Below are 24879 nucleotides of genomic sequence, written 5' to 3'. Positions count from 1 at the left end.
CTTCTCGTGCGGCAACAACCGTGCCTTCTACGATCTTTCCTAGCCTCTTTTCCTCCGGGCAGCGGGCTTTAGCTGATGTGCAGTGTTGGTGGGCAAATCATCCAGAGAAGCTAAGAGGCGCAATGCTTCTGGGCCGTTACCAAGAGCGAGTGAAGAGCAGGAAGAGCTTTCCTTGCTGACCCTTTTCACGTGGGAGATTAGCTAGACATTGGCCCGTTTAGTGCCTTGTTTCTCTGAGCAGCTTGGACAAAGAGCATAGCGGCTTTCGCGGTTCAAGCTGTGCAGCGAAGGCAGAGAGCCTCCTCGCACGGATCCCCGGAGCTCTGCAGGAAAGAGCGAGAGAAGAGCCGAGAAAGCTCCGAGTGCGGCCAGCTGGAGTGTGGCGGCGATGATCCGCTGTTCGTCGGTTGGAAGGCGACTTCCTTCTGCGCGGCTGCTTCCAAGTTGACGGTAACTGCCAGCGTGCTAGCTGTGTAGGACAGTGAAGAGGCTCGACGTGTGTGTGTCCGTAGAGCTGCTAGAAAGCGCACGTGAAGAGCAGGAAGGGCTTTCAGAGCAGCCGGTTCTCGTCTTGGACAGTCGCCAGACATTCGCATTTGGAGTGCCTCAGCACCCCGGACAGCTTGGCAAACACGGCTGTAACTGTCCCAGCGCAAGCTGCTCAGGAAAGCACAGCGATGCGCTGTTCGTGTGCCTTTAGCGCTGCTAGCAAGAAGCCTCCGGTGCAGGCACTTCTCGTGCGGCAACAACCGTGCCTTCTACGTCTTTCCTAGCCTCTTTTCCTCGGGGCAGCCGGCTTTAGCTGATGTGCAGTGTTGGTGGGCAAATCATCCAGAGAAGCGAAGAGGCGCAATGCTTCTGGGCCGTTACCAAGAGCGAGTGAAGAGCAGCAAGAGCTTTCCTTGCTGACCCTTTTCACGTGGGAGATTAGCTAGGCACTGGCCGGTTTAGTGCCTTGTTTCTTCTGCGCAGCTTGGACAAAGAGCATTGCGGCTTTCGCGGGTCGAGTTGTGCATCCCCCGGAGCTCTGCGGGAAAGAGCGAGAGAAGAGCCGCGAAAGCTCCGTGTGCGGCCAGCTGGCGTGTGGTGGCTATGATCCGCTCTTCGTCGGTTGTAGGGCGACTTCCTTCTGCGCGGCTGGTTCCAAGTTGACGGTAACTGCCAGCGTGCTAGCTGTGTAGGACAGTGAAGAGGGTCGACGTGTGTGTGTCCGTAGATCTGCTAGAAAGCGCACGTGAAGAGCAGAAAGGGCTTTCAGAGCAGCCGGTTCTCGTCTTGGACAGTCACCAGACATTCGCTTTTGGAGTGCCTCAACACCCCGGACAGCTTGGAAAACACGGCTGTAACGGTCCCAGCGCAAGCTGTTCAGGAAAGCACAGAGATGCGCTGTTCGTGTGCCTTTAGCGCTGCTAGCAAGAAGCCTCCGGAGCAGGCACTTCTCGTGCGGCAACAACCGTGCCTTCTACGATCTTTCCTAGCCTCTTTTCCTCGGGGCAGCCGGCTTTAGCTGATGTGAAGTGTTGGTGGGCAAATCATCCAGAGAAGCGAAGAGGCGCAATGCTTCTGGGCCGTTACCAAGAGCGAGTGAAGAGCAGCAAGAGCTTTCCTTGCTGACCCTTTTCACGTGGGAGATTAGCTAGACACTGGCCGGTTTAGTGCCTTGCTTCTTCTGCGCAGCTTGGACAAAGAGCATAGCGGCTTTCGCGGTTCAAGCTGTGCAGCGAAGGCAGAGAGCCTCCTCGCACGGATCCCCGGAGCTCTGCGGGAAAGAGCGAGAGAAGAGCCGCGAAAGCTCCGAGTGCAGCCAGCTGGCGTGTGGCGGCGATGATCCGCTGTTCGTCGTTTGGAAGGCGACTGCCTTCTGCGCGGCTGCTTCCAAGTTGACGGTAACTGCCAGCGTGCTAGCTGTGTAGGACAGTGAAGAGGCTCGACGTGTGTGTGTCCGTAGATCTGCTAGAAAGCGCACGTGAAGAGCAGAAAGGGCTTTCAGAGCAGCCGGTTCTCGTCTTGGACAGTCACCAGACATCCGCACTTTTAGTGCCTCAGCACCCCGGACAGCTTGGCAAACACGGCTGTAACGGTCCCAGCGCAAGCTGTTCAGGAAAGCACAGAGATGCGCTGTTCGTGTACCTTTAGCGCTGCTAGCAAGAAGCCTCCGGAGCAGGCACTTCTCGTGCGGCAACAACCGTGCCTTCTACGATCTTTCCTAGCCTCTTTTCCTCTGGGCAGCGGGCTTTAGCTGATGTGAAGTGTTGGTGGGCAAATCATCCAGAGAAGCGAAGAGGCGCAATGCTTCTGGGCCGTTACCAAGAGCGAGTGAAGAGCAGCAAGAGCTTTCCTTGCTGACCCTTTTCACGTGGGAGATTAGCTAGACATTGGCCCGTTTAGTGCCTTGTTTCTCTGCGCAGCTTGGACAAAGAGCATAGCGGCTTTCGCGGTTCAAGCTGTGCAGCGAAGGCAGAGAGCCTCCTCGCACGGATCCCCGGAGCTCTGCAGGAAAGAGCGAGAGAAGAGCCGAGAAAGCTCCGAGTGCGGCCAGCTGGCGTGTGGCGGCGATGATCCGCTGTTCGTCGTTTGGAAGGCGACTGCCTTCTGCGCGGCTGCTTCCAAGTTGACGGTAACTGCCAGCGTGCTAGCTGTGTAGGACAGTGAAGAGGCTCGACGTGTGTGTGTCCGTAGATCTGCTAGAAAGCGCACGTGAAGAGCAGAAAGGGCTTTCAGAGCAGCCGGTTCTCGTCTTGGACAGTCACCAGACATCCGCACTTTTAGTGCCTCAGCACCCCGGACAGCTTGGCAAACACGGCTGTAACGGTCCCAGCGCAAGCTGCTCAGGAAAGCACAGAGATGCGCTGTTCGTGTGCCTTTAGCGCTGCTAGCAAGAAGCCTCCGGAGCAGGCACTTCTCGTGCGGCAACAACCGTGCCTTCTACGATCTTTCCTAGCCTCTTTTCCTCTGGGCAGCCGGCTTTAGCTGATGTGAAGTGTTTTTGGGCAAATCATCCAGAGAAGCGAAGAGGCGCAATGCTTCTGGGCCGTTACCAAGAGCGAGTGAAGAGCAGCAAGAGCTTTCCTTGCTGACCCGTTTCACGTGGGAGATTAGCTAGACATTGGCCCGTTTAGTGCCTTGTTTCTCTGCGCAGCTTGGACAAAGAGCATAGCGGCTTTCGCGGTTCAAGCTGTGCAGCGAAGGCAGAGAGCCTCCTCGCACGGATCCCCGGAGCTCTGCAGGAAAGAGCGAGAGAAGAGCCGCGAAAGCTCCGAGTGCAGCCAGCTGGAGTGTGGTGGCGATGATCCGCTGTTCGTCGGTTGGAAGGCGACTTTCTTCTGCGCGGCTGGTTCCAAGTTGACGGTAACTGCCAGCGTGCTAGCTGTGTAGGACAGTGAAGAGGCTCGACGTGTGTGTGTCCGTAGATCTGCTAGAAAGCGCACGTGAAGAGCAGAAAGGGCTTTCAGAGCAGCCGGTTCTCGTCTTGGACAGTCACCAGACATTCGCTTTTGGAGTGCCTCAGCACCCCGGACAGCTTGGAAAACACGGCTGTAACGGTCCCAGCGCAAGCTGTTCAGGAAAGCACAGAGATGCGCTGTTCGTGTGCCTTTAGCGCTGCTAGCAAGAAGCCTCCGGAGCAGGCACTTCTCGTGCGGCAACAACCGTGCCTTCTACGATCTTTCCTAGCCTCTTTTCCTCGGGGCAGCCGGCTTTAGCTGATGTGCAGTGTTGGTGGGCAAATCATCCAGAGAAGCGAAGAGGCGCAATGCTTCTGGGCCGTTACCAAGAGCGAGTGAAGAGCAGCAAGAGCTTTCCTTGCTGACCCTTTTCACGTGGGAGATTAGCTAGACACTGGCCGGTTTAGTGCCTTGCTTCTTCTGCGCAGCTTGGACAAAGAGCATTGCGGCTTTCGCGGGTCGAGTTGTGCATCCACCGGAGCTCTGCGGGAAAGAGCGAGAGAAGAGCCGCGAAAGCTCCGAGTGCGGCCAGCTGGCGTGTGGTGGCTATTATCCGCTCTTCGTCGGTTGTAGGGCGACTTCCTTCTGCGCGGCTGGTTCCAAGTTGACGGTAACTGCCAGCGTGCTAGCTGTGTAGGACAGTGAAGAGGCTCGACGTGTGTGTGTCCGTAGATCTGCTAGAAAGCGCACGTGAAGAGCAGAAAGGGCTTTCAGAGCAGCCGGTTCTCGTCTTGGACAGTCACCAGACATCCGCACTTTTAGTGCCTCAGCACCCCGGACAGATTGCAAAACACGGCTGTAACGGTGCCAGCGCAAGCTGTTCAGGAAAGCACAGAGATGCGCTGTTCGTGTGCCTTTAGCGCTGCTAGCAAGAAGCCTCCGGAGCAGGCACTTCTCGTGCGGCAACAACCGTGCCTTCTACGATCTTTCCTGGCCTCTTTTCCTCCGAGCAGCGGGCTTTAGCTGATATGCAGTGTTGGCGGGCAAATCATCCAGAGAAGCGAAGAGGCGCAATGCTTCTGGGCCGTTACCAAGAGCGAGTGAAGAGCAGCAAGAGCTTTCCTTGCTGACCCTTTGCACGTGGGAGATTAGCTAGACATTGGCCCGTTTAGTGCCTTGTTTCTCTGAGCAGCTTGGACAAAGAGCATAGCGGCTTTCGCGGTTCAAGCTGTGCAGCGAAGGCAGAGAGCCTCCTCGCACGGATCCCCGGAGCTCTGCAGGAAAGAGCGAGAGAAGAGCCGAGAAAGCTCCGAGTGCGGCCAGCTGGAGTGTGGCGGCGATGATCCGCTGTTCGTCGTTTGGAAGGCGACTGCCTTCTGCGCGGCTGCTTCCAAGTTGACTGTAGCTTAGAGCGTGCTAGCTGTGTAGGACAGTGAAGAGGCTCGACGTGTGTGTGTCCGTAGAGCTGCTAGAAAGCGCACGTGAAGAGCAGGAAGGGCTTTCAGAGCAGCCGGTTCTCGTCTTGGACAGTCGCCAGACATCCGCACTTGGAATGCCTCAGCACCCCGGACAGCTGCAAAACACGGCTGTAACTGTCCCAGCGCAAGCTGCTCAGGAAAGCACAGAGATGCGATGTTCGTGTGCCTTTAGCGCTGCTAGCAAGAAGCCTCCGGAGCAGGCACTTCTCGTGCGGCAACAACCGTGCCTTCTACGTCTTTCCTAGCCTCTTTTCCTCGGGGCAGCCGGCTTTAGCTGATGTGCAGTGTTGGTGGGCAAATCATCCAGAGAAGCGAAGAGGCGCAATGCTTCTGGGCCGTTACCAAGAGCGAGTGAAGAGCAGCAAGAGCTTTCCTTGCTGACCCTTTTCACGTGGGAGATTAGCTAGGCACTGGCCGGTTTAGTGCCTTGTTTCTTCTGCGCAGCTTGGACAAAGAGCATTGCTGCTTTCGCGGGTCGAGTTGTGCATCCCCCGGAGCTCTGCGGGAAAGAGCGAGAGAAGAGCCGCGAAAGCTCCGTGTGCGGCAAGCTGGCGTGTGGTGGCTATGATCCGCTCTTCGTCGGTTGTAGGGCGACTTCCTTCTGCGCGGCTGGTTCCAAGTTGAAGGTAACTGCCAGCGTGCTAGCTGTGTAGGACAGTGAAGAGGCTCGACGTGTGTGTGTCCGTAGATCTGCTAGAAAGCGCACGTGAAGAGCAGAAAGGGCTTTCAGAGCAGCCGGTTCTCGTCTTGGACAGTCACCAGACATTCGCTTTTGGAGTGCCTCAGCACCCCGGACAGCTTGGAAAACACGGCTGTAACGGTCCCAGCGCAAGCTGTTCAGGAAAGCACAGAGATGCGCTGTTCGTGTGCCTTTAGCGCTGCTAGCAAGAAGCCTCCGGAGCAGGCACTTCTCGTGCGGCAACAACCGTGCCTTCTACGATCTTTCCTAGCCTCTTTTCCTCGGGGCAGCCGGCTTTAGCTGATGTGCAGTGTTGGTGGGCAAATCATCCAGAGAAGCGAAGAGGCGCAATGCTTCTGGGCCGTTACCAAGAGCGAGTGAAGAGCAGCAAGAGCTTTCCTTGCTGACCCTTTTCACGTGGGAGATTAGCTAGACACTGGCCGGTTTAGTGCCTTGCTTCTTCTGCGCAGCTTGGACAAAGAGCATTGCGGCTTTCGCGGGTCGAGTTGTGCATCCACCGGAGCTCTGCGGGAAAGAGCGAGAGAAGAGCCGCGAAAGCTCCGAGTGCGGCCAGCTGGCGTGTGGCGGCCATGATCCGCTGTTCGTCGGTTGGAGGGCGACTGCCTTCTGCGCGGCTGCTTCCAAGTTGACGGTAACTGCCAGCGTGCTAGCTGTGTAGGACAGTGAAGAGGCTCGACGTGTGTGTGTCCGTAGATCTGCTAGAAAGCGCACGTGAAGAGCAGAAAGGGCTTTCAGAGCAGCCGGTTCTCGTCTTGGACAGTCACCAGACATCCGCACTTTTAGTGCCTCAGCACCCCGGACAGATTGCAAAACACGGCTGTAACGGTGCCAGCGCAAGCTGTTCAGGAAAGCACAGAGATGCGCTGTTCGTGTGCCTTTAGCGCTGCTAGCAAGAAGCCTCCGGAACAGGCACTTCTCGTGCGGCAACAACCGTGCCTTCTACGATCTTTCCTGGCCTCTTTTCCTCCGAGCAGCGGGCTTTAGCTGATATGCAGTGTTGGCGGGCAAATCATCCAGAGAAGCGAAGAGGCGCAATGCTTCTGGGCCGTTACCAAGAGCGAGTGAAGAGCAGCAAGAGCTTTCCTTGCTGACCCTTTTCACGTGGGAGATTAGCTAGACACTGGCCGGTTTAGTGCCTTGCTTCTTCTGCGCAGCTTGGACAAAGAGCATTGCGGCTTTCGCGGTTCAAGCTGTGCATCCACCGGAGCTCTGCGGGAAAGAGCGAGAGAAGAGCCGCGAAAGCTCCGAGTGCGGCCAGCTGGCGTGTGGCGGCCATGATCCGCTGTTCGTCGGTTGGAGGGCGACTGCCTTCTGCGCGGCTGGTTCCAAGTTGACGGTAACTGCCAGCGTGCTAGCTGTGTAGGACAGTGAAGAGGCTCGACGTGTGTGTGTCCGTAGATCTGCTAGAAAGCGCACGTGAAGAGCAGAAAGGGCTTTCAGAGCAGCCGGTTCTCGTCTTGGACAGTCACCAGACATCCGCACTTTTACTGCCTCAGCACCCCGGACAGCTTGCAAAACACGGCTGTAACGGTCCCAGCGCAAGCTGCTCAGGAAAGCACAGAGATGCGATGTTCGTGTGCCTTTAGCGCTGCTAGCAAGAAGCCTCCGGAGCAGGCACTTCTCGTGCGGCAACAACCGTGCCTTCTACGTCTTTCCTAGCCTCTTTTCCTCGGGGCAGCCGGCTTTAGCTGATGTGCAGTGTTGGTGGGCAAATCATCCAGAGAAGCGAAGAGGCGCAATGCTTCTGGGCCGTTACCAAGAGCGAGTGAAGAGCAGCAAGAGCTTTCCTTGCTGACCCTTTTCACGTGGGAGATTAGCTAGACACTGGCCGGTTTAGTGCCTTGTTTCTTCTGCGCAGCTTGGACAAAGAGCATAGCGGCTTTCGCGGGTCGAGTTGTGCATCCCCCGGAGCTCTGCGGGAAAGAGCGAGAGAAGAGCCGCGAAAGCTCCGAGTGCGGCCAGCTGGCGTGTGGCGGCGATGATCCGCTGTTCGTCGGTTGGAGGGCGACTGCCTTCTGCGCGGCTGGTTCCAAGTTGACGGTAACTGCCAGCGTGCTAGCTGTGTAGGACAGTGAAGAGGCTCGACGTGTGTGTGTCCGTAGATCTGCTAGAAAGCGCACGTGAAGAGCAGAAAGGGCTTTCAGAGCAGCCGGTTCTCGTCTTGGACAGTCGCCAGACATCCGCACTTTTAGTGCCTCAGCACCCCGGACAGCTTGGCAAACACGGCTGTAACGGTCCCAGCGCAAGCTGCTCAGGAAAGCACAGAGATGCGCTGTTCGTGTACCTTTAGCGCTGCTAGCAAGAAGCCTCCGGAGCAGGCACTTCTCGTGCGGCAACAACCGTGCCTTCTACGATCTTTCCTAGCCTCTTTTCCTCTGGGCAGCCGGCTTTAGCTGATGTGAAGTGTTGGTGGGCAAATCATCCAGAGAAGCGAAGAGGCGCAATGCTTCTGGGCCGTTACCAAGAGCGAGTGAAGAGCAGCAAGAGCTTTCCTTGCTGACCCTTTTCACGTGGGAGATTAGCTAGACATTGGCCCGTTTAGTGCCTTGTTTCTCTGCGCAGCTTGGACAAAGAGCATAGCGGCTTTCGCGGTTCAAGATGTGCAGCGAAGGCAGAGAGCCTCCTCGCACGGATCCCCGGAGCTCTGCAGGAAAGAGCGAGAGAAGAGCCGAGAAAGCTCCGAGTGCGGCCAGCTGGCGTGTGGCGGCGATGATCCGCTGTTCGTCGTTTGGAAGGCGACTGCCTTCTGCGCGGCTGCTTCCAAGTTGACGGTAGCTTAGAGCGTGCTAGCTGTGTAGGACAGTGAAGAGGCTCGACGTGTGTGTGTCCGTAGATCTGCTAGAAAGCGCACGTGAAGAGCAGAAAGGGCTTTCAGAGCAGCCGGTTCTCGTCTTGGACAGTCACCAGACATCCGCACTTTTAGTGCCTCAGCACCCCGGACAGCTTGGCAAACACGGCTGTAACGGTCCCAGCGCAAGCTGTTCAGGAAAGCACAGAGATGCGCTGTTCGTGTGCCTTTAGCGCTGCTAGCAAGAAGCCTCCGGAGCAGGCACTTCTCGTGCGGCAACAACCGTGCCTTCTACGATCTTTCCTAGCCTCTTTTCCTCGGGGCAGCGGGCTTTAGCTGATGTGCAGTGTTGGTGGGCAAATCATCCAGAGAAGCTAAGAGGCGCAATGCTTCTGGGCCGTTACCAAGAGCGAGTGAAGAGCAGCAAGAGCTTTCCTTGCTGACCCTTTGCACGTGGGAGATTAGCTAGACATTGGCCCGTTTAGTGCCTTGTTTCTCTGAGCAGCTTGGACAAAGAGCATAGCGTCTTTCGCGGTTCAAGCTGTGCAGCGAAGGCAGAGAGCCTCCTCGCACGGATCCCCGGAGCTCTGCAGGAAAGAGCGAGAGAAGAACCGAGAAAGCTCCGAGTGCGGCCAGCTGGCGTGTGGCGGCGATGATCCGCTGTTCGTCGTTTGGAAGGCGACTGCCTTCTGCGCGGCTGCTTCCAAGTTGACTGTAGCTTAGAGCGTGCTAGCTGTGTAGGACAGTGAAGAGGCTCGACGTGTGTGTGTCCGTAGAGCTGCTAGAAAGCGCACGTGAAGAGCAGGAAGGGCTTTCAGAGCAGCCGGTTCTCGTCTTGGACAGTCGCCAGACATTCGCATTTGGAGTGCCTCAGCACCCCGGACAGCTTGGCAAACACGGCTGTAACGGTCCCAGCGCAAGCTGCTCAGGAAAGCACAGAGATGAGCTGTTCGTGTGCCTTTAGCGCTGCTAGCAAGAAGCCTCCGGAGCAGGCACTTCTCGTGCGGCAACAACCGTGCCTTCTACGATCTTTCCTGGCCACTTTTCCTCCGAGCAGCTGGCTTTAGCTGATATGCAGTGTTGGTGGGCAAATCATCCAGAGAAGCGAAGAGGCGCAATGCTTCTGGGCTGTTACCAAGAGCGAGTGAAGAGCAGCAAGAGCTTTCCTTGCTGACCCTTTTCACGTGGGAGATTAGCTAGACACTGGCCGGTTTAGTGCCTTGTTTCTTCTGCGCAGCTTGGACAAAGAGCATAGCGGCTTTCGCGGGTCGAGTTGTGCATCCCCCGGAGCTCTGCGGGAAAGAGCGAGAGAAGAGCCGCGAAAGCTCCGAGTGCGGCCAGCTGGCGTGTGGCGGCGATGATCCGCTGTTCGTCGGTTGGAGGGCGACTGCCTTCTGCGCGGCTGGTTCCAAGTTGACGGTAACTGCCAGCGTGCTAGCTGTGTAGGACAGTGAAGAGGCTCGACGTGTGTGTGTCCGTAGATCTGCTAGAAAGCGCACGTGAATAGCAGAAAGGGCTTTCAGAGCAGCCGGTTCTCGTCTTGGACAGTCGCCAGACATCCGCACTTTTAGTGCCTCAGCACCCCGGACAGCTTGGCAAACACGGCTGTAACGGTCCCAGCGCAAGCTGTTCAGGAAAGCACAGAGATGCGCTGTTAGCAAAAAGCCCCCGGAGCAGGCACTTCTCGTGCGGCAACAACCGTGCCTTCTACGATCTTTCCTAGCCTCTTTTCCTCGGGGCAGCCGGCTTTAGCTGATGTGAAGTGTTGGTGGGCAAATCATCCAGAGAAGCGAAGAGGCGCAATGCTTCTGGGCCGTTACCAAGAGCGAGTGAAGAGCAGCAAGAGCTTTCCTTGCTGACCCTTTTCACGTGGGAGATTAGCTAGACATTGGCCCGTTTAGTGCCTTGTTTCTTTGCGCAGCTTGGACAAAGAGCATAGCGGCTTTCGCGGTTGAAGCTGTGCAGCGAAGGCAGAGAGCCTCCTCGCACGGATCCCCGGAGCTCTGCAGGAAAGAGCGAGAGAAGAGCCGCGAAAGCTCCGAGTGCGGCCAGCTGGCGTGTGGCGGCGATGATCCGCTGTTCGTCGTTTGGAAGGCGACTGCCTTCTGCGCGGCTGCTTCCAAGTTGACGGTAGCTTAGAGCGTGCTAGCTGTGTAGGACAGTGAAGAGGCTCGACGTGTGTGTGTCCGTAGAGCTGCTAGAAAGCGCACGTGAAGAGCAGAAAGGGCTTTCAGAGCAGCCGGTTCTCGTGACGGACAGTCACCAGACATCCGCACTTTTAGTGCCTCAGCACCCCGGACAGCTTGCAAAATACGGCTGTAACGGTCCCAGCGCAAGCTGTTCAGGAAAGCACAGAGATGCGCTGTTCGTGTACCTTTAGCGCTGCTAGCAAGAAGCCTCCGGAGCAGGCACTTCTCGTGCGGCAACAACCGTGCCTTCTACGATCTTTCCTAGCCTCTTTTCCTCTGGGCAGCGGGCTTTAGCTGATGTGAAGTGTTGGTGGGCAAATCATCCAGAGAAGCGAAGAGGCGCAATGCTTCTGGGCCGTTACCAAGAGCGAGTGAAGAGCAGCAAGAGCTTTCCTTGCTGACCCTTTTCACGTGGGAGATTAGCTAGACATTGGCCCGTTTAGTGCCTTGTTTCTCTGAGCAGCTTGGACAAAGAGCATAGCGGCTTTCGCGGTTCAAGCTGTGCAGCGAAGGCAGAGAGTCTCCTCGCACGGATCCCCGGAGCTCTGCGTGAAAGAGCGAGAGAAGAGCCACGAAAGCTCCGAGTGCGGCCAGCTGGCGTGTGGCGGCCATGATCCGCTGTTCGTCGTTTGGAAGGCGACTGCCTTTTGCGCGGCTGGTTCCAAGTTGACGGTAGGTTAGAGCGTGCTAGCTGTGTAGGACAGTGAAGAGGCTCGACGTGTGTGTGTCCGTAGAGCTGCTAGAAAGCGCACGTGAAGAGCAGGAAGGGCTTTCAGAGCAGCCGGTTCTCGTCTTGGACAGTCGCCAGACATCCGCACTTGGAATGCCTCAGCACCCCGGACAGCTGCAAAACACGGCTGTAACTGTCCCAGCGCAAGCTGCTCAGGAAAGCACAGAGATGCGCTGTTCGTGTGCCTTTAGCGCTGCTAGCAAGAAGCCTCCGGAGCAGGCACTTCTCGTGCGGCAACAACCGTGCCTTCTACGATCTTTCCTAGCCTCTTTTCCTCGGGGCAGCCGGCTTTAGCTGATGTGCAGTGTTGGTGGGCAAATCATCCAGAGAAGCGAAGAGGCGCAATGCTTCTGGGCCGTTACCAAGAGCGAGTGAAGAGCAGCAAGAGCTTTCCTTGCTGACCCTTTTTACGTGGGAGATTAGCTAGACACTGGCCGGTTTAGTGCCTTTTTTCTTCTGCGCAGCTTGGACAAAGAGCATTGCGGCTTTCGCGGGTCGAGTTGTGCATCCCCCGGAGCTCTGCGGGAAAGAGCGAGAGAAGAGCCGCGAAAGCTCCGAGTGCGGCCAGCTGGCGTGTGGCGGCGATGATCCGCTCTTCGTCGGTTGGAGGGCGACTGCCTTCTGCGCGGCTGCTTCCAAGTTGACGGTAGCTTAGAGCGTGCTAGCTGTGTAGGACAGTGAAGAGGCTCGACGTGTGTGTGTCCGTAGATCTGCTAGAAAGCGCACGTGAAGAGCAGAAAGGGCTTTCAGAGCAGCCGGTTCTCGTCTTGGACAGTCACCAGACATCCGCACTTTTACTGCCTCAGCACCCCGGACAGCTTGCAAAACACGGCTGTAACGGTCCCAGCGCAAGCTGCTCAGGAAAGCACAGAGATGCGCTGTTCGTGTGCCTTTAGCGCTGCTAGCAAGAAGCCCCCGGAGCAGGCACTTCTCGTGCGGCAACAACCGTGCCTTCTACGATCTTTCCTAGCCTCTTTTCCTCGGGGCAGCCGGCTTTAGCTGATGTGAAGTGTTGGTGGGCAAATCATCCAGAGAAGCGAAGAGGCGCAATGCTTCTGGGCCGTTACCAAGAGCGAGTGAAGAGCAGCAAGAGCTTTCCTTGCTGACCCTTTTCACGTGGGAGATTAGCTAGACACTGGCCGGTTTAGTGCCTTGTTTCTTCTGCGCAGCTTGGACAAAGAGCATTGCGGCTTTCGCGGGTCGAGTTGTGCATCCCCCGGAGCTCTGCGGGAAAGAGCGAGAGAAGAGCCGCGAAAGCTCCGAGTGCGGCCAGCTGGCGTGTGGCGGCGATGATCCGCTGTTCGTCGGTTGGAGGGCGACTGCCTTCTGCGCGGCTGCTTCCAAGTTGACGGTAACTGCCAGCGTGCTAGCTGTGTAGGACAGTGAAGAGGCTCGACGTGTGTGTGTCCGTAGATCTGCTAGAAAGCGCACGTGAAGAGCAGAAAGGGCTTTCAGAGCAGCCGGTTCTCGTCTTGGACAGTCGCCAGACATTCGCATTTGGAGTGCCTCAGCACCCCGGACAGCTTGGCAAACACGGCTGTAACGGTCCCAGCGCAAGCTGCTCAGGAAAGCACAGAGATGAGCTGTTCGTGTGCCTTTAGCGCTGCTAGCAAGAAGCCTCCGGAGCAGGCACTTCTCGTGCGGCAACAACCGTGCCTTCTACGATCTTTCCTGGCCTCTTTTCCTCCGAGCAGCGGGCTTTAGCTGATATGCAGTGTTGGTGGGCAAATCATCCAGAGAAGCGAAGAGGCGCAATGCTTCTGGGCCGTTACCAAGAGCGAGTGAAGAGCAGCAAGAGCTTTCCTTGCTGACCCTTTTCACGTGGGAGATTAGCTAGACACTGGCCGGTTTAGTGCCTTGCTTCTTCTGCGCAGCTTGGACAAAGAGCATTGCGGCTTTCGCGGTTCAAGCTGTGCAGCGAAGGCAGAGAGCCTCCTCGCACGGATCCCCGGAGCTCTGCGGGAAAGAGCGAGAGAAGAGCCGCGAAAGCTCCGAGTGCGGCCAGCTGGCGTGTGGCGGCGATGATCCGCTGTTCGTCGTTTGGAAGGCGACTGCCTTCTGCGCGGCTGCTTCCAAGTTGACGGTAACTGCCAGCGTGCTAGCTGTGTAGGACAGTGAAGAGGCTCGACGTGTGTGTGTCCGTAGATCTGCTAGAAAGCGCACGTGAAGAGCAGAAAGGGCTTTCAGAGCAGCCGGTTCTCGTCTTGGACAGTCACCAGACATCCGCACTTTTAGTGCCTCAGCACCCCGGACAGCTTGGCAAACACGGCTGTAACGGTCCCAGCGCAAGCTGCTCAGGAAAGCACAGAGATGCGCTGTTCGTGTGCCTTTAGCGCTGCTAGCAAGAAGCCTCCGGAGCAGGCACTTCTCGTGCGGCAACAACCGTGCCTTCTACGATCTTTCCTAGCCTCTTTTCCTCTGGGCAGCCGGCTTTAGCTGATGTGAAGTGTTGGTGGGCAAATCATCCAGAGAAGCGAAGAGGCGCAATGCTTCTGGGCCGTTACCAAGAGCGAGTGAAGAGCAGCAAGAGCTTTCCTTGCTGACCCGTTTCACGTGGGAGATTAGCTAGACATTGGCCCGTTTAGTGCCTTGTTTCTCTGCGCAGCTTGGACAAAGAGCATTGCGGCTTTCGCGGGTCGAGTTGTGCATCCACCGGAGCTCTGCGGGAAAGAGCGAGAGAAGAGCCGCGAAAGCTCCGAGTGCGGCCAGCTGGCGTGTGGCGGCCATGATCCGCTGTTCGTCGGTTGGAGGGCGACTGCCTTCTGCGCGGCTGGTTCCAAGTTGACGGTAACTGCCAGCGTGCTAGCTGTGTAGGACAGTGAAGAGGCTCGACGTGTGTGTGTCCGTAGATCTGCTAGAAAGCGCACGTGAAGAGCAGAAAGGGCTTTCAGAGCAGCCGGTTCTCGTCTTGGACAGTCGCCAGACATCCGCACTTTTAGTGCCTCAGCACCCCGGACAGCTTGCAAAACACGGCTGTAACGGTCCCAGCGCAAGCTGTTCAGGAAAGCACAGAGATGCGCTGTTCGTGTGCCTTTAGCGCTGCTAGCAAGAAGCCTCCGGAGCAGGCACTTCTCGTGCGGCAACAACCGTGCCTTCTACGATCTTTCCTAGCCTCTTTTCCTCTGGGCAGCGGGCTTTAGCTGATGTGAAGTGTTGGTGGGCAAATCATCCAGAGAAGCGAAGAGGCGCAATGCTTCTGGGCCGTTACCAAGAGCGAGTGAAGAGCAGCAAGAGCTTTCCTTGCTGACCCTTTTCACGTGGGAGATTAGCTAGACACTGGCCGGTTTAGTGCCTTGCTTCTTCTGCGCAGCTTGGGCTAAGAGCATTGCGGCTTTCGCGGTTCAAGCTGTGCAGCGAAGGCAGAGAGCCTCCTCGCACGGATCCCCGGAGCTCTGCGGGAAAGAGCGAGAGAAGAGCCGCGAAAGCTCCGAGTGCGGCCAGCTGGCGTGTGGCGGCGATGATCCGCTGTTCGTCGTTTGGAAGGCGACTTCCTTCTGCGCGGCTGGATCCAAGTTGACGGTAACTGCCAGCGTGCTAGCTGTGTAGGACAGTGAAGAGGCTCGACGTGTGTGTGTCCGTAGATCTGCTAGAAAGCGCACGTGAAGAGCAGAAAGGGCTTTCAGAGCAGCCGGTTCTCGTCTTGGACAGTCACCAGACATCCGCACTTTTAGTGCCTCAGCACCCCGGACAGCTTGGCAAACACGGCTGTAACGGTCCCAGCGCAAGCTGCTCAGGAAAGCACAGAGATGCGCTGTTCGTGTGCCTTTAGCGCTGCTAGCAAGAAGCCTCCGGAGCAGGCACTTCTCGTGCGGCAACAACCGTGCCTTCTACGATCTTTCCTAGCCTCTTTTCCTCTGGGCAGCGGGCTTTAGCTGATGTGAAGTGTTGGTGGGCAAATCATCCAGAGAAGCGAAGAGGCGCAATGCTTCTGGGCCGTTACCAAGAGCGAGTGAAGAGCAGCAAGAGCTTTCCTTGCTGACCCTTTTCACGTGGGAGATTAGCTAGACATTGGCCCGTTTAGTGCCTTGTTTCTCTGAGCAGCTTGGACAAAGAGCATAGCGGCTTTCGCGGTTCAAGCTGTGCAGCGAAGGCAGAGAGTCTCCTCGCACGGATCCCCGGAGCTCTGCGTGAAAGAGCGAGAGAAGAGCCACGAAAGCTCCGAGTGCGGCCAGCTGGCGTGTGGCGGCCATGATCCGCTGTTCGTCGTTTGGAAGGCGACTGCCTTTTGCGCGGCTGGTTCCAAGTTGACGGTAGGTTAGAGCGTGCTAGCTGTGTAGGACAGTGAAGAGGCTCGACGTGTGTGTGTCCGTAGAGCTGCTAGAAAGCGCACGTGAAGAGCAGGAAGGGCTTTCAGAGCAGCCGGTTCTCGTCTTGGACAGTCGCCAGACATCCGCACTTGGAATGCCTCAGCACCCCGGACAGCTGCAAAACACGGCTGTAACTGTCCCAGCGCAAGCTGCTCAGGAAAGCACAGAGATGCGCTGTTCGTGTGCCTTTAGCGCTGCTAGCAAGAAGCCTCCGGAGCAGGCACTTCTCGTGCGGCAACAACCGTGCCTTCTACGATCTTTCCTAGCCTCTTTTCCTCGGGGCAGCCGGCTTTAGCTGATGTGCAGTGTTGGTGGGCAAATCATCCAGAGAAGCGAAGAGGCGCAATGCTTCTGGGCCGTTACCAAGAGCGAGTGAAGAGCAGCAAGAGCTTTCCTTGCTGACCCTTTTCACGTGGGAGATTAGCTAGACACTGGCCGGTTTAGTGCCTTTTTTCTTCTGCGCAGCTTGGACAAAGAGCATTGCGGCTTTCGCGGGTCGAGTTGTGCATCCCCCGGAGCTCTGCGGGAAAGAGCGAGAGAAGAGCCGCGAAAGCTCCGAGTGCGGCCAGCTGGCGTGTGGCGGCGATGATCCGCTGTTCGTCGGTTGGAGGGCGACTGCCTTCTGCGCGGCTGCTTCCAAGTTGACGGTAGCTTAGAGCGTGCTAGCTGTGTAGGACAGTGAAGAGGCTCGACGTGTGTGTGTCCGTAGATCTGCTAGAAAGCGCACGTGAAGAGCAGAAAGGGCTTTCAGAGCAGCCGGTTCTCGTCTTGGACAGTCACCAGACATCCGCACTTTTACTGCCTCAGCACCCCGGACAGCTTGCAAAACACGGCTGTAACGGTCCCAGCGCAAGCTGCTCAGGAAAGCACAGAGATGCGCTGTTCGTGTGCCTTTAGCGCTGCTAGCAAGAAGCCCCCGGAGCAGGCACTTCTCGTGCGGCAACAACCGTGCCTGCTACGATCTTTCCTAGCCTCTTTTCCTCGGGGCAGCCGGCTTTAGCTGATGTGAAGTGTTGGTGGGCAAATCATCCAGAGAAGCGAAGAGGCGCAATGCTTCTGGGCCGTTACCAAGAGCGAGTGAAGAGCAGCAAGAGCTTTCCTTGCTGACCCTTTTCACGTGGGAGATTAGCTAGACACTGGCCGGTTTAGTGCCTTGCTTCTTCTGCGCAGCTTGGACAAAGAGCATTGCGGCTTTCGCGGGTCGAGTTGTGCATCCCCCGGAGCTCTGCGGGAAAGAGCGAGAGAAGAGCCGCGAAAGCTCCGAGTGCGGCCAGCTGGCGTGTGGCGGCGATGATCCGCTGTTCGTCGGTTGGAGGGCGACTGCATTCTGCGCGGCTGCTTCCAAGTTGACGGTAACTGCCAGCGTGCTAGCTGTGTAGGACAGTGAAGAGGCTCGACGTGTGTGTGTCCGTAGATCTGCTAGAAAGCGCACGTGAAGAGCAGAAAGGGCTTTCAGAGCAGCCGGTTCTCGTCTTGGACAGTCGCCAGACATCCGCACTTTTAGTGCCTCAGCACCCCGGACAGCTTGGCAAACACGGCTGTAACGGTCCCAGCGCAAGCTGTTCAGGAAAGCACAGAGATGCGCTGTTAGCAAAAAGCCCCCGGAGCAGGCACTTCTCGTGCGGCAACAACCGTGCCTTCTACGATCTTTCCTAGCCTCTTTTCCTCGGGGCAGCCGGCTTTAGCTGATGTGCAGTGTTGGTGGGCAAATCATCCAGAGAAGCGAAGAGGCGCAATGCTTCTGGGCCGTTACCAAGAGCGAGTGAAGAGCAGCAAGAGCTTTCCTTGCTGACCCTTTTCACGTGGGAGATTAGCTAGACATTGGCCCGTTTAGTGCCTTGTTTCTCTGCGCAGCTTGGACAAAGAGCATAGCGGCTTTCGCGGTTCAAGCTGTGCAGCGAAGGCAGAGAGCCTCCTCGCACGGATCCCCGGAGCTCTGCAGGAAAGAGCGAGAGAAGAGCCGAGAAAGCTCCGAGTGCGGCCAGCTGGCGTGTGGCGGCGATGATCCGCTGTTCGTCGTTTGGAAGGCGACTGCCTTCTGCGCGGCTGCTTCCAAGTTGACGGTAGCTTAGAGCGTGCTAGCTGTGTAGGACAGTGAAGAGGCTCGACGTGTGTGTGTCCGTAGAGCTGCTAGAAAACGCACGTGAAGAGCAGAAAGGGCTTTCAGAGCAGCCGGTTCTCGTCTTGGACAGTCGCCAGACATCCGCACTTTTAGTGCCTCAGCACCCCGGACAGCTTGGCAAACACGGCTGTAACGGTCCCAGCGCAAGCTGTTCAGGAAAGCACAGAGATGCGCTGTTCGTGTGCCTTTAGCGCTGCTAGCAAGAAGCCTCCGGAGCAGGCACTTCTCGTGCGGCAACAACCGTGCCTTCTACGATCTTTCCTAGCCTCTTTTCCTCGGGGCAGCCGGCTTTAGCTGATGTGAAGTGTTGGTGGGCAAATCATCCAGAGAAGCGAAGAGGCGCAATGCTTCTGGGCCGTTACCAAGAGCGAGTGAAGAGCAGCAAGAGCTTTCCTTGCTGACCCTTTTCACGTGGGAGATTAGCTAGACACTGGCCGGTTTAGTGCCTTGCTTCTTCTGCGCAGCTTGGACAAAGAGCATTGCGGCTTTCGCGGTTCAAGCTGTGCAGCGAAGGCAGAGAGCCTCCTCGCACGGATCCCCGGAGCTCTGCAGGAAAGAGCGAGAGAAGAGCCGCGAAAGCTCCGAGTGCGGCCAGCTGGCGTGTGGCGGCGATGATCCGCTGTTCGTCGTTTGGAAGGCGACTGCCTTCTGCGCGGCTGCTTCCAAGTTGACGGTAACTGCCAGCGTGCTAGCTGTGTAGGACAGTGAAGAGGCTCGACGTGTGTGTGTCCGTAGATCTGCTAGAAAGCGCACGTGAAGAGCAGAAAGGGCTTTCAGAGCAGCCGGTTCTCGTCTTGGACAGTCACCAGACATCCGCACTTTTAGTGCCTCAGCACCCCGGACAGCTTGGCAAACACGGCTGTAACGGTCCCAGCGCAAGCTGCTCAGGAAAGCACAGAGATGCGCTGTTCGTGTGCCTTTAGCGCTGCTAGCAAGAAGCCTCCGGAGCAGGCACTTCTCGTGCGGCAACAACCGTGCCTTCTACGATCTTTCCTAGCCTCTTTTCCTCTGGGCAGCCGGCTTTAGCTGATGTGAAGTGTTGGTGGGCAAATCATCCAGAGAAGCGAAGAGGCGCAATGCTTCTGGGCCGTTACCAAGAGCGAGTGAAGAGCAGCAAGAGCTTTCCTTGCTGACCCGTTTCACGTGGGAGATTAGCTAGACATTGGCCCGTTTAGTGCCTTGTTTCTCTGCGCAGCTTGGACAAAGAGCATAGCGGCTTTCGCGGTTGAAGCTGTGCAGCGAAGGCAGAGAGCCTCCTCGCACGGATCCCCGGAGCTCTGCAGGAAAGAGCGAGAGAAGAGCCGCGAAAGCTCCGAGTGCGGCCAGCTGGAGTGTGGTGGCGATGATCCGCTGTTCGTCGGTTGGAAGGCGACTTTCTTCTGCGCGGCTGGTTCCAAGTTGACGGTAACTGCCAGCGTGCTAGCTGTGTAGGACAGTGAAGAGGGTCGACGTGTGTGTGTCCGTAGATCTGCTAGAAAGCGCACGTGAAGAGCAGAAAGGGCTTTCAGAGCAGCCGGTTCTCGTCTTGGACAGTCACCAGACATTCGCTTTTGGAGTGCCTCAGCACCCCGGACAGCTTGCAAAACACGGCTGTAACGGTCCCAGCGCAAGCTGTTCAGGAAAGCACAGAGATGCGCTGTTCGTGTGCCTTTAGCGCTGCTAGCAAGAAGCCTCCGGAGCAGGCACTTCTCGTGCGGCAACAACCGTGCCTTCTACGATCTTTCCTAGCCTCTTTTCCTCGGGGCAGCCGGCTTTAGCTGATGTGCAGTGTTGGTGGGCAAATCATCCAGAGAAGCGAAGAGGCGCAATGCTTCTGGGCCGTTACCAAGAGCGAGTGAAGAGCAGCAAGAGCTTTCCTTGCTGACCCTTTTCACGTGGGAGATTAGCTAGACACTGGCCGGTTTAGGGCCTTGCTTCTTCTGCGCAGCTTGGACAAAGAGCATTGCGGCTTTCGCGGGTCGAGTTGTGCATCCACCGGAGCTCTGCGGGAAAGAGCGAGAGAAGAGCCGCGAAAGCTCCGAGTGCGGCCAGCTGGCGTGTGGCGGCCATGATCCGCTGTTCGTCGGTTGGAGGGCGACTGCCTTCTGCGCGGCTGGTTCCAAGTTGACGGTAGCTTAGAGCGTGCTAGCTGTGTAGGACAGTGAAGAGGCTCGACGTGTGTGTGTCCGTAGAGCTGCTAGAAAGCGCACGTGAAGAGCAGAAAGGGCTTTCAGAGCAGCCGGTTCTCGTCTTGGACAGTCACCAGACATCCGCACTTTTACTGCCTCAGCACCCCGGACAGCTTGCAAAACACGGCTGTAACGGTCCCAGCGCAAGCTGCTCAGGAAAGCACAGAGATGCGCTGTTCGTGTGCCTTTAGCGCTGCTAGCAAGAAGCCCCCGGAGCAGGCACTTCTCGTGCGGCAACAACCGTGCCTGCTACGATCTTTCCTAGCCTCTTTTCCTCGGGGCAGCCGGCTTTAGCTGATGTGAAGTGTTGGTGGGCAAATCATCCAGAGAAGCGAAGAGGCGCAATGCTTCTGGGCCGTTACCAAGAGCGAGTGAAGAGCAGCAAGAGCTTTCCTTGCTGACCCTTTTCACGTGGGAGATTAGCTAGACACTGGCCGGTTTAGTGCCTTGCTTCTTCTGCGCAGCTTGGACAAAGAGCATTGCGGCTTTCGCGGGTCGAGTTGTGCATCCCCCGGAGCTCTGCGGGAAAGAGCGAGAGAAGAGCCGCGAAAGCTCCGAGTGCGGCCAGCTGGCGTGTGGCGGCGATGATCCGCTGTTCGTCGGTTGGAGGGCGACTGCATTCTGCGCGGCTGCTTCCAAGTTGACGGTAACTGCCAGCGTGCTAGCTGTGTAGGACAGTGAAGAGGCTCGACGTGTGTGTGTCCGTAGATCTGCTAGAAAGCGCACGTGAAGAGCAGAAAGGGCTTTCAGAGCAGCCGGTTCTCGTCTTGGACAGTCGCCAGACATCCGCACTTTTAGTGCCTCAGCACCCCGGACAGCTTGGCAAACACGGCTGTAACGGTCCCAGCGCAAGCTGTTCAGGAAAGCACAGAGATGCGCTGTTAGCAAAAAGCCCCCGGAGCAGGCACTTCTCGTGCGGCAACAACCGTGCCTTCTACGATCTTTCCTAGCCTCTTTTCCTCGGGGCAGCCGGCTTTAGCTGATGTGCAGTGTTGGTGGGCAAATCATCCAGAGAAGCGAAGAGGCGCAATGCTTCTGGGCCGTTACCAAGAGCGAGTGAAGAGCAGCAAGAGCTTTCCTTGCTGACCCTTTTCACGTGGGAGATTAGCTAGACATTGGCCCGTTTAGTGCCTTGTTTCTCTGCGCAGCTTGGACAAAGAGCATAGCGGCTTTCGCGGTTGAAGCTGTGCAGCGAAGGCAGAGAGCCTCCTCGCACGGATCCCCGGAGCTCTGCAGGAAAGAGCGAGAGAAGAGCCGCGAAAGCTCCGAGTGCGGCCAGCTGGCGTGTGGCGGCGATGATCCGCTGTTCGTCGTTTGGAAGGCGACTGCCTTCTGCGCGGCTGCTTCCAAGTTGACGGTAGCTTAGAGCGTGCTAGCTGTGTAGGACAGTGAAGAGGCTCGACGTGTGTGTGTCCGTAGAGCTGCTAGAAAGCGCACGTGAAGAGCAGAAAGGGCTTTCAGAGCAGCAGGTTCTCGTCTTGGACAGTCACCAGACATCCGCACTTTTAGTGCCTCAGCACCCCGGACAGCTTGGCAAACACGGCTGTAACGGTCCCAGCGCAAGCTGCTCAGGAAAGCACAGAGATGCGCTGTTCGTGTGCCTTTAGCGCTGCTAGCAAGAAGCCTCCGGAGCAGGCACTTCTCGTGCGGCAACAACCGTGCCTTCTACGATCTTTCCTAGCCTCTTTTCCTCTGGGCAGCCGGCTTTAGCTGATGTGAAGTGTTGGTGGGCAAATCATCCAGAGAAGCGAAGAGGCGCAATGCTTCTGGGCCGTTACCAAGAGCGAGTGAAGAGCAGCAAGAGCTTTCCTTGCTGACCCGTTTCACGTGGGAGATTAGCTAGACATTGGCCCGTTTAGTGCCTTGTTTCTCTGCGCAGCTTGGACAAAGAGCATAGCGGCTTTCGCGGTTGAAGCTGTGCAGCGAAGGCAGAGAGCCTCCTCGCACGGATCCCCGGAGCTCTGCAGGAAAGAGCGAGAGAAGAGCCGCGAAAGCTCCGAGTGCGGCCAGCTGGAGTGTGGTGGCGATGATCCGCTGTTCGTCGGTTGGAAGGCGACTTTCTTCTGCGCGGCTGGTTCCAAGTTGACGGTAACTGCCAGCGTGCTAGCTGTGTAGGACAGTGAAGAGGGTCGACGTGTGTGTGTCCGTAGATCTGCTAGAAAGCGCACGTGAAGAGCAGAAAGGGCTTTCAGAGCAGCCGGTTCTCGTCTTGGACAGTCACCAGACATTCGCTTTTGGAGTGCCTCAGCACCCCGGACAGCTTGCAAAACACGGCTGTAACGGTCCCAGCGCAAGCTGTTCAGGAAAGCACAGAGATGCGCTGTTCGTGTGCCTTTAGCGCTGCTAGCAAGAAGCCTCCGGAGCAGGCACTTCTCGTGCGGCAACAACCGTGCCTTCTACGATCTTTCCTAGCCTCTTTTCCTCGGGGCAGCCGGCTTTAGCTGATGTGCAGTGTTGGTGGGCAAATCATCCAGAGAAGCGAAGAGGCGCAATGCTTCTGGGCCGTTACCAAGAGCGAGTGAAGAGCAGCAAGAGCTTTCCTTGCTGACCCTTTTCACGTGGGAGATTAGCTAGACACTGGCCGGTTTAGTGCCTTGCTTCTTCTGCGCAGCTTGGACAAAGAGCATTGCGGCTTTCGCGGGTCGAGTTGTGCATCCACCGGAGCTCTGCGGGAAAGAGCGAGAGAAGAGCCGCGAAAGCTCCGAGTGCGGCCAGCTGGCGTGTGGCGGCCATGATCCGCTGTTCGTCGGTTGGAGGGCGACTGCCTTCTGCGCGGCTGGTTCCAAGTTGACGGTAACTGCCAGCGTGCTAGCTGTGTAGGACAGTGAAGAGGCTCGACGTGTGTGTGTCCGTAGATCTGCTAGAAAGCGCACGTGAAGAGCAGAAAGGGCTTTCAGAGCAGCCGGTTCTCGTCTTGGACAGTCGCCAGACATCCGCACTTTTAGTGCCTCAGCACCCCGGACAGCTTGGCAAACACGGCTGTAACGGTCCCAGCGCAAGCTGTTCAGGAAAGCACAGAGATGCGCTGTTCGTGTGCCTTTAGCGCTGCTAGCAAGAAGCCTCCGGAGCAGGCACTTCTCGTGCGGCAACAACCGTGCCTTCTACGATCTTTCCTAGCCTCTTTTCCTCGGGGCAGCCGGCTTTAGCTGATGTGAAGTGTTGGTGGGCAAATCATCCAGAGAAGCGAAGAGGCGCAATGCTTCTGCGCCGTTACCAAGAGCGAGTGAAGAGCAGCAAGAGCTTTCCTTGCTGACCCTTTTCACGTGGGAGATTAGCTAGACACTGGCCGGTTTAGTGCCTTGCTTCTTCTGCGCAGCTTGGGCTAAGAGCATTGCGGCTTTCGCGGTTCAAGCTGTGCAGCGAAGGCAGAGAGCCTCCTCGCACGGATCCCCGGAGCTCTGCGGGAAAGAGCGAGAGAAGAGCCGCGAAAGCTCCGAGTGCGGCCAGCTGGCGTGTGGCGGCGATGATCCGCTCTTCGTCGGTTGGAGGGCGACTGCCTTCTGCGCGGCTGCTTCCAAGTTGACGGTAGCTTAGAGCGTGCTAGCTGTGTAGGACAGTGAAGAGGCTCGACGTGTGTGTGTCCGTAGATCTGCTAGAAAGCGCACGTGAAGAGCAGAAAGGGCTTTCAGAGCAGCCGGTTCTCGTCTTGGACAGTCACCAGACATCCGCACTTTTACTGCCTCAGCACCCCGGACAGCTTGCAAAACACGGCTGTAACGGTCCCAGCGCAAGCTGCTCAGGAAAGCACAGAGATGCGCTGTTCGTGTGCCTTTAGCGCTGCTAGCAAGAAGCCCCCGGAGCAGGCACTTCTCGTGCGGCAACAACCGTGCCTTCTACGATCTTTCCTAGCCTCTTTTCCTCGGGGCAGCCGGCTTTAGCTGATGTGAAGTGTTGGTGGGCAAATCATCCAGAGAAGCGAAGAGGCGCAATGCTTCTGGGCCGTTACCAAGAGCGAGTGAAGAGCAGCAAGAGCTTTCCTTGCTGACCCTTTTCACGTGGGAGATTAGCTAGACACTGGCCGGTTTAGTGCCTTGTTTCTTCTGCGCAGCTTGGACAAAGAGCATTGCGGCTTTCGCGGGTCGAGTTGTGCATCCCCCGGAGCTCTGCGGGAAAGAGCGAGAGAAGAGCCGCGAAAGCTCCGAGTGCGGCCAGCTGGCGTGTGGCGGCCATGATCCGCTGTTCGTCGGTTGGAGGGCGACTGCCTTCTGCGCGGCTGGTTCCAAGTTGACGGTAACTGCCAGCGTGCTAGCTGTGTAGGACAGTGAAGAGGCTCGACGTGTGTGTGTCCGTAGATCTGCTAGAAAGCGCACGTGAAGAGCAGAAAGGGCTTTCAGAGCAGCCGGTTCTCGTCTTGGACAGTCGCCAGACATTCGCATTTGGAGTGCCTCAGCACCCCGGACAGCTTGGCAAACACGGCTGTAACGGTCCCAGCGCAAGCTGCTCAGGAAAGCACAGAGATGAGCTGTTCGTGTGCCTTTAGCGCTGCTAGCAAGAAGCCTCCGGAGCAGGCACTTCTCGTGCGGCAACAACCGTGCCTTCTACGATCTTTCCTGGCCTCTTTTCCTCCGAGCAGCGGGCTTTAGCTGATATGCAGTGTTGGTGGGCAAATCATCCAGAGAAGCGAAGAGGCGCAATGCTTCTGGGCCGTTACCAAGAGCGAGTGAAGAGCAGCAAGAGCTTTCCTTGCTGACCCTTTTCACGTGGGAGATTAGCTAGACACTGGCCGGTTTAGTGCCTTGTTTCTTCTGCGCAGCTTGGACAAAGAGCATAGCGGCTTTCGCGGGTCGAGTTGTGCATCCCCCGGAGCTCTGCGGGAAAGAGCGAGAGAAGAGCCGCGAAAGCTCCGAGTGCGGCCAGCTGGCGTGTGGCGGCGATGATCCGCTGTTCGTCGGTTGGAGGGCGACTGCATTCTGCGCGGCTGCTTCCAAGTTGACGGTAACTGCCAGCGTGCTAGCTGTGTAGGACAGTGAAGAGGCTCGACGTGTGTGTGTCCGTAGATCTGCTAGAAAGCGCA

Source organism: Chlamydotis macqueenii, chromosome Z (assembly GCF_036417535.1).
Source record: "Chlamydotis macqueenii isolate bChlMac1 chromosome Z, bChlMac1.mat, whole genome shotgun sequence".
NCBI lineage: Eukaryota > Metazoa > Chordata > Aves > Otidiformes > Otididae > Chlamydotis > Chlamydotis macqueenii.
This window is presented reverse-complemented; position numbering follows the sequence as displayed.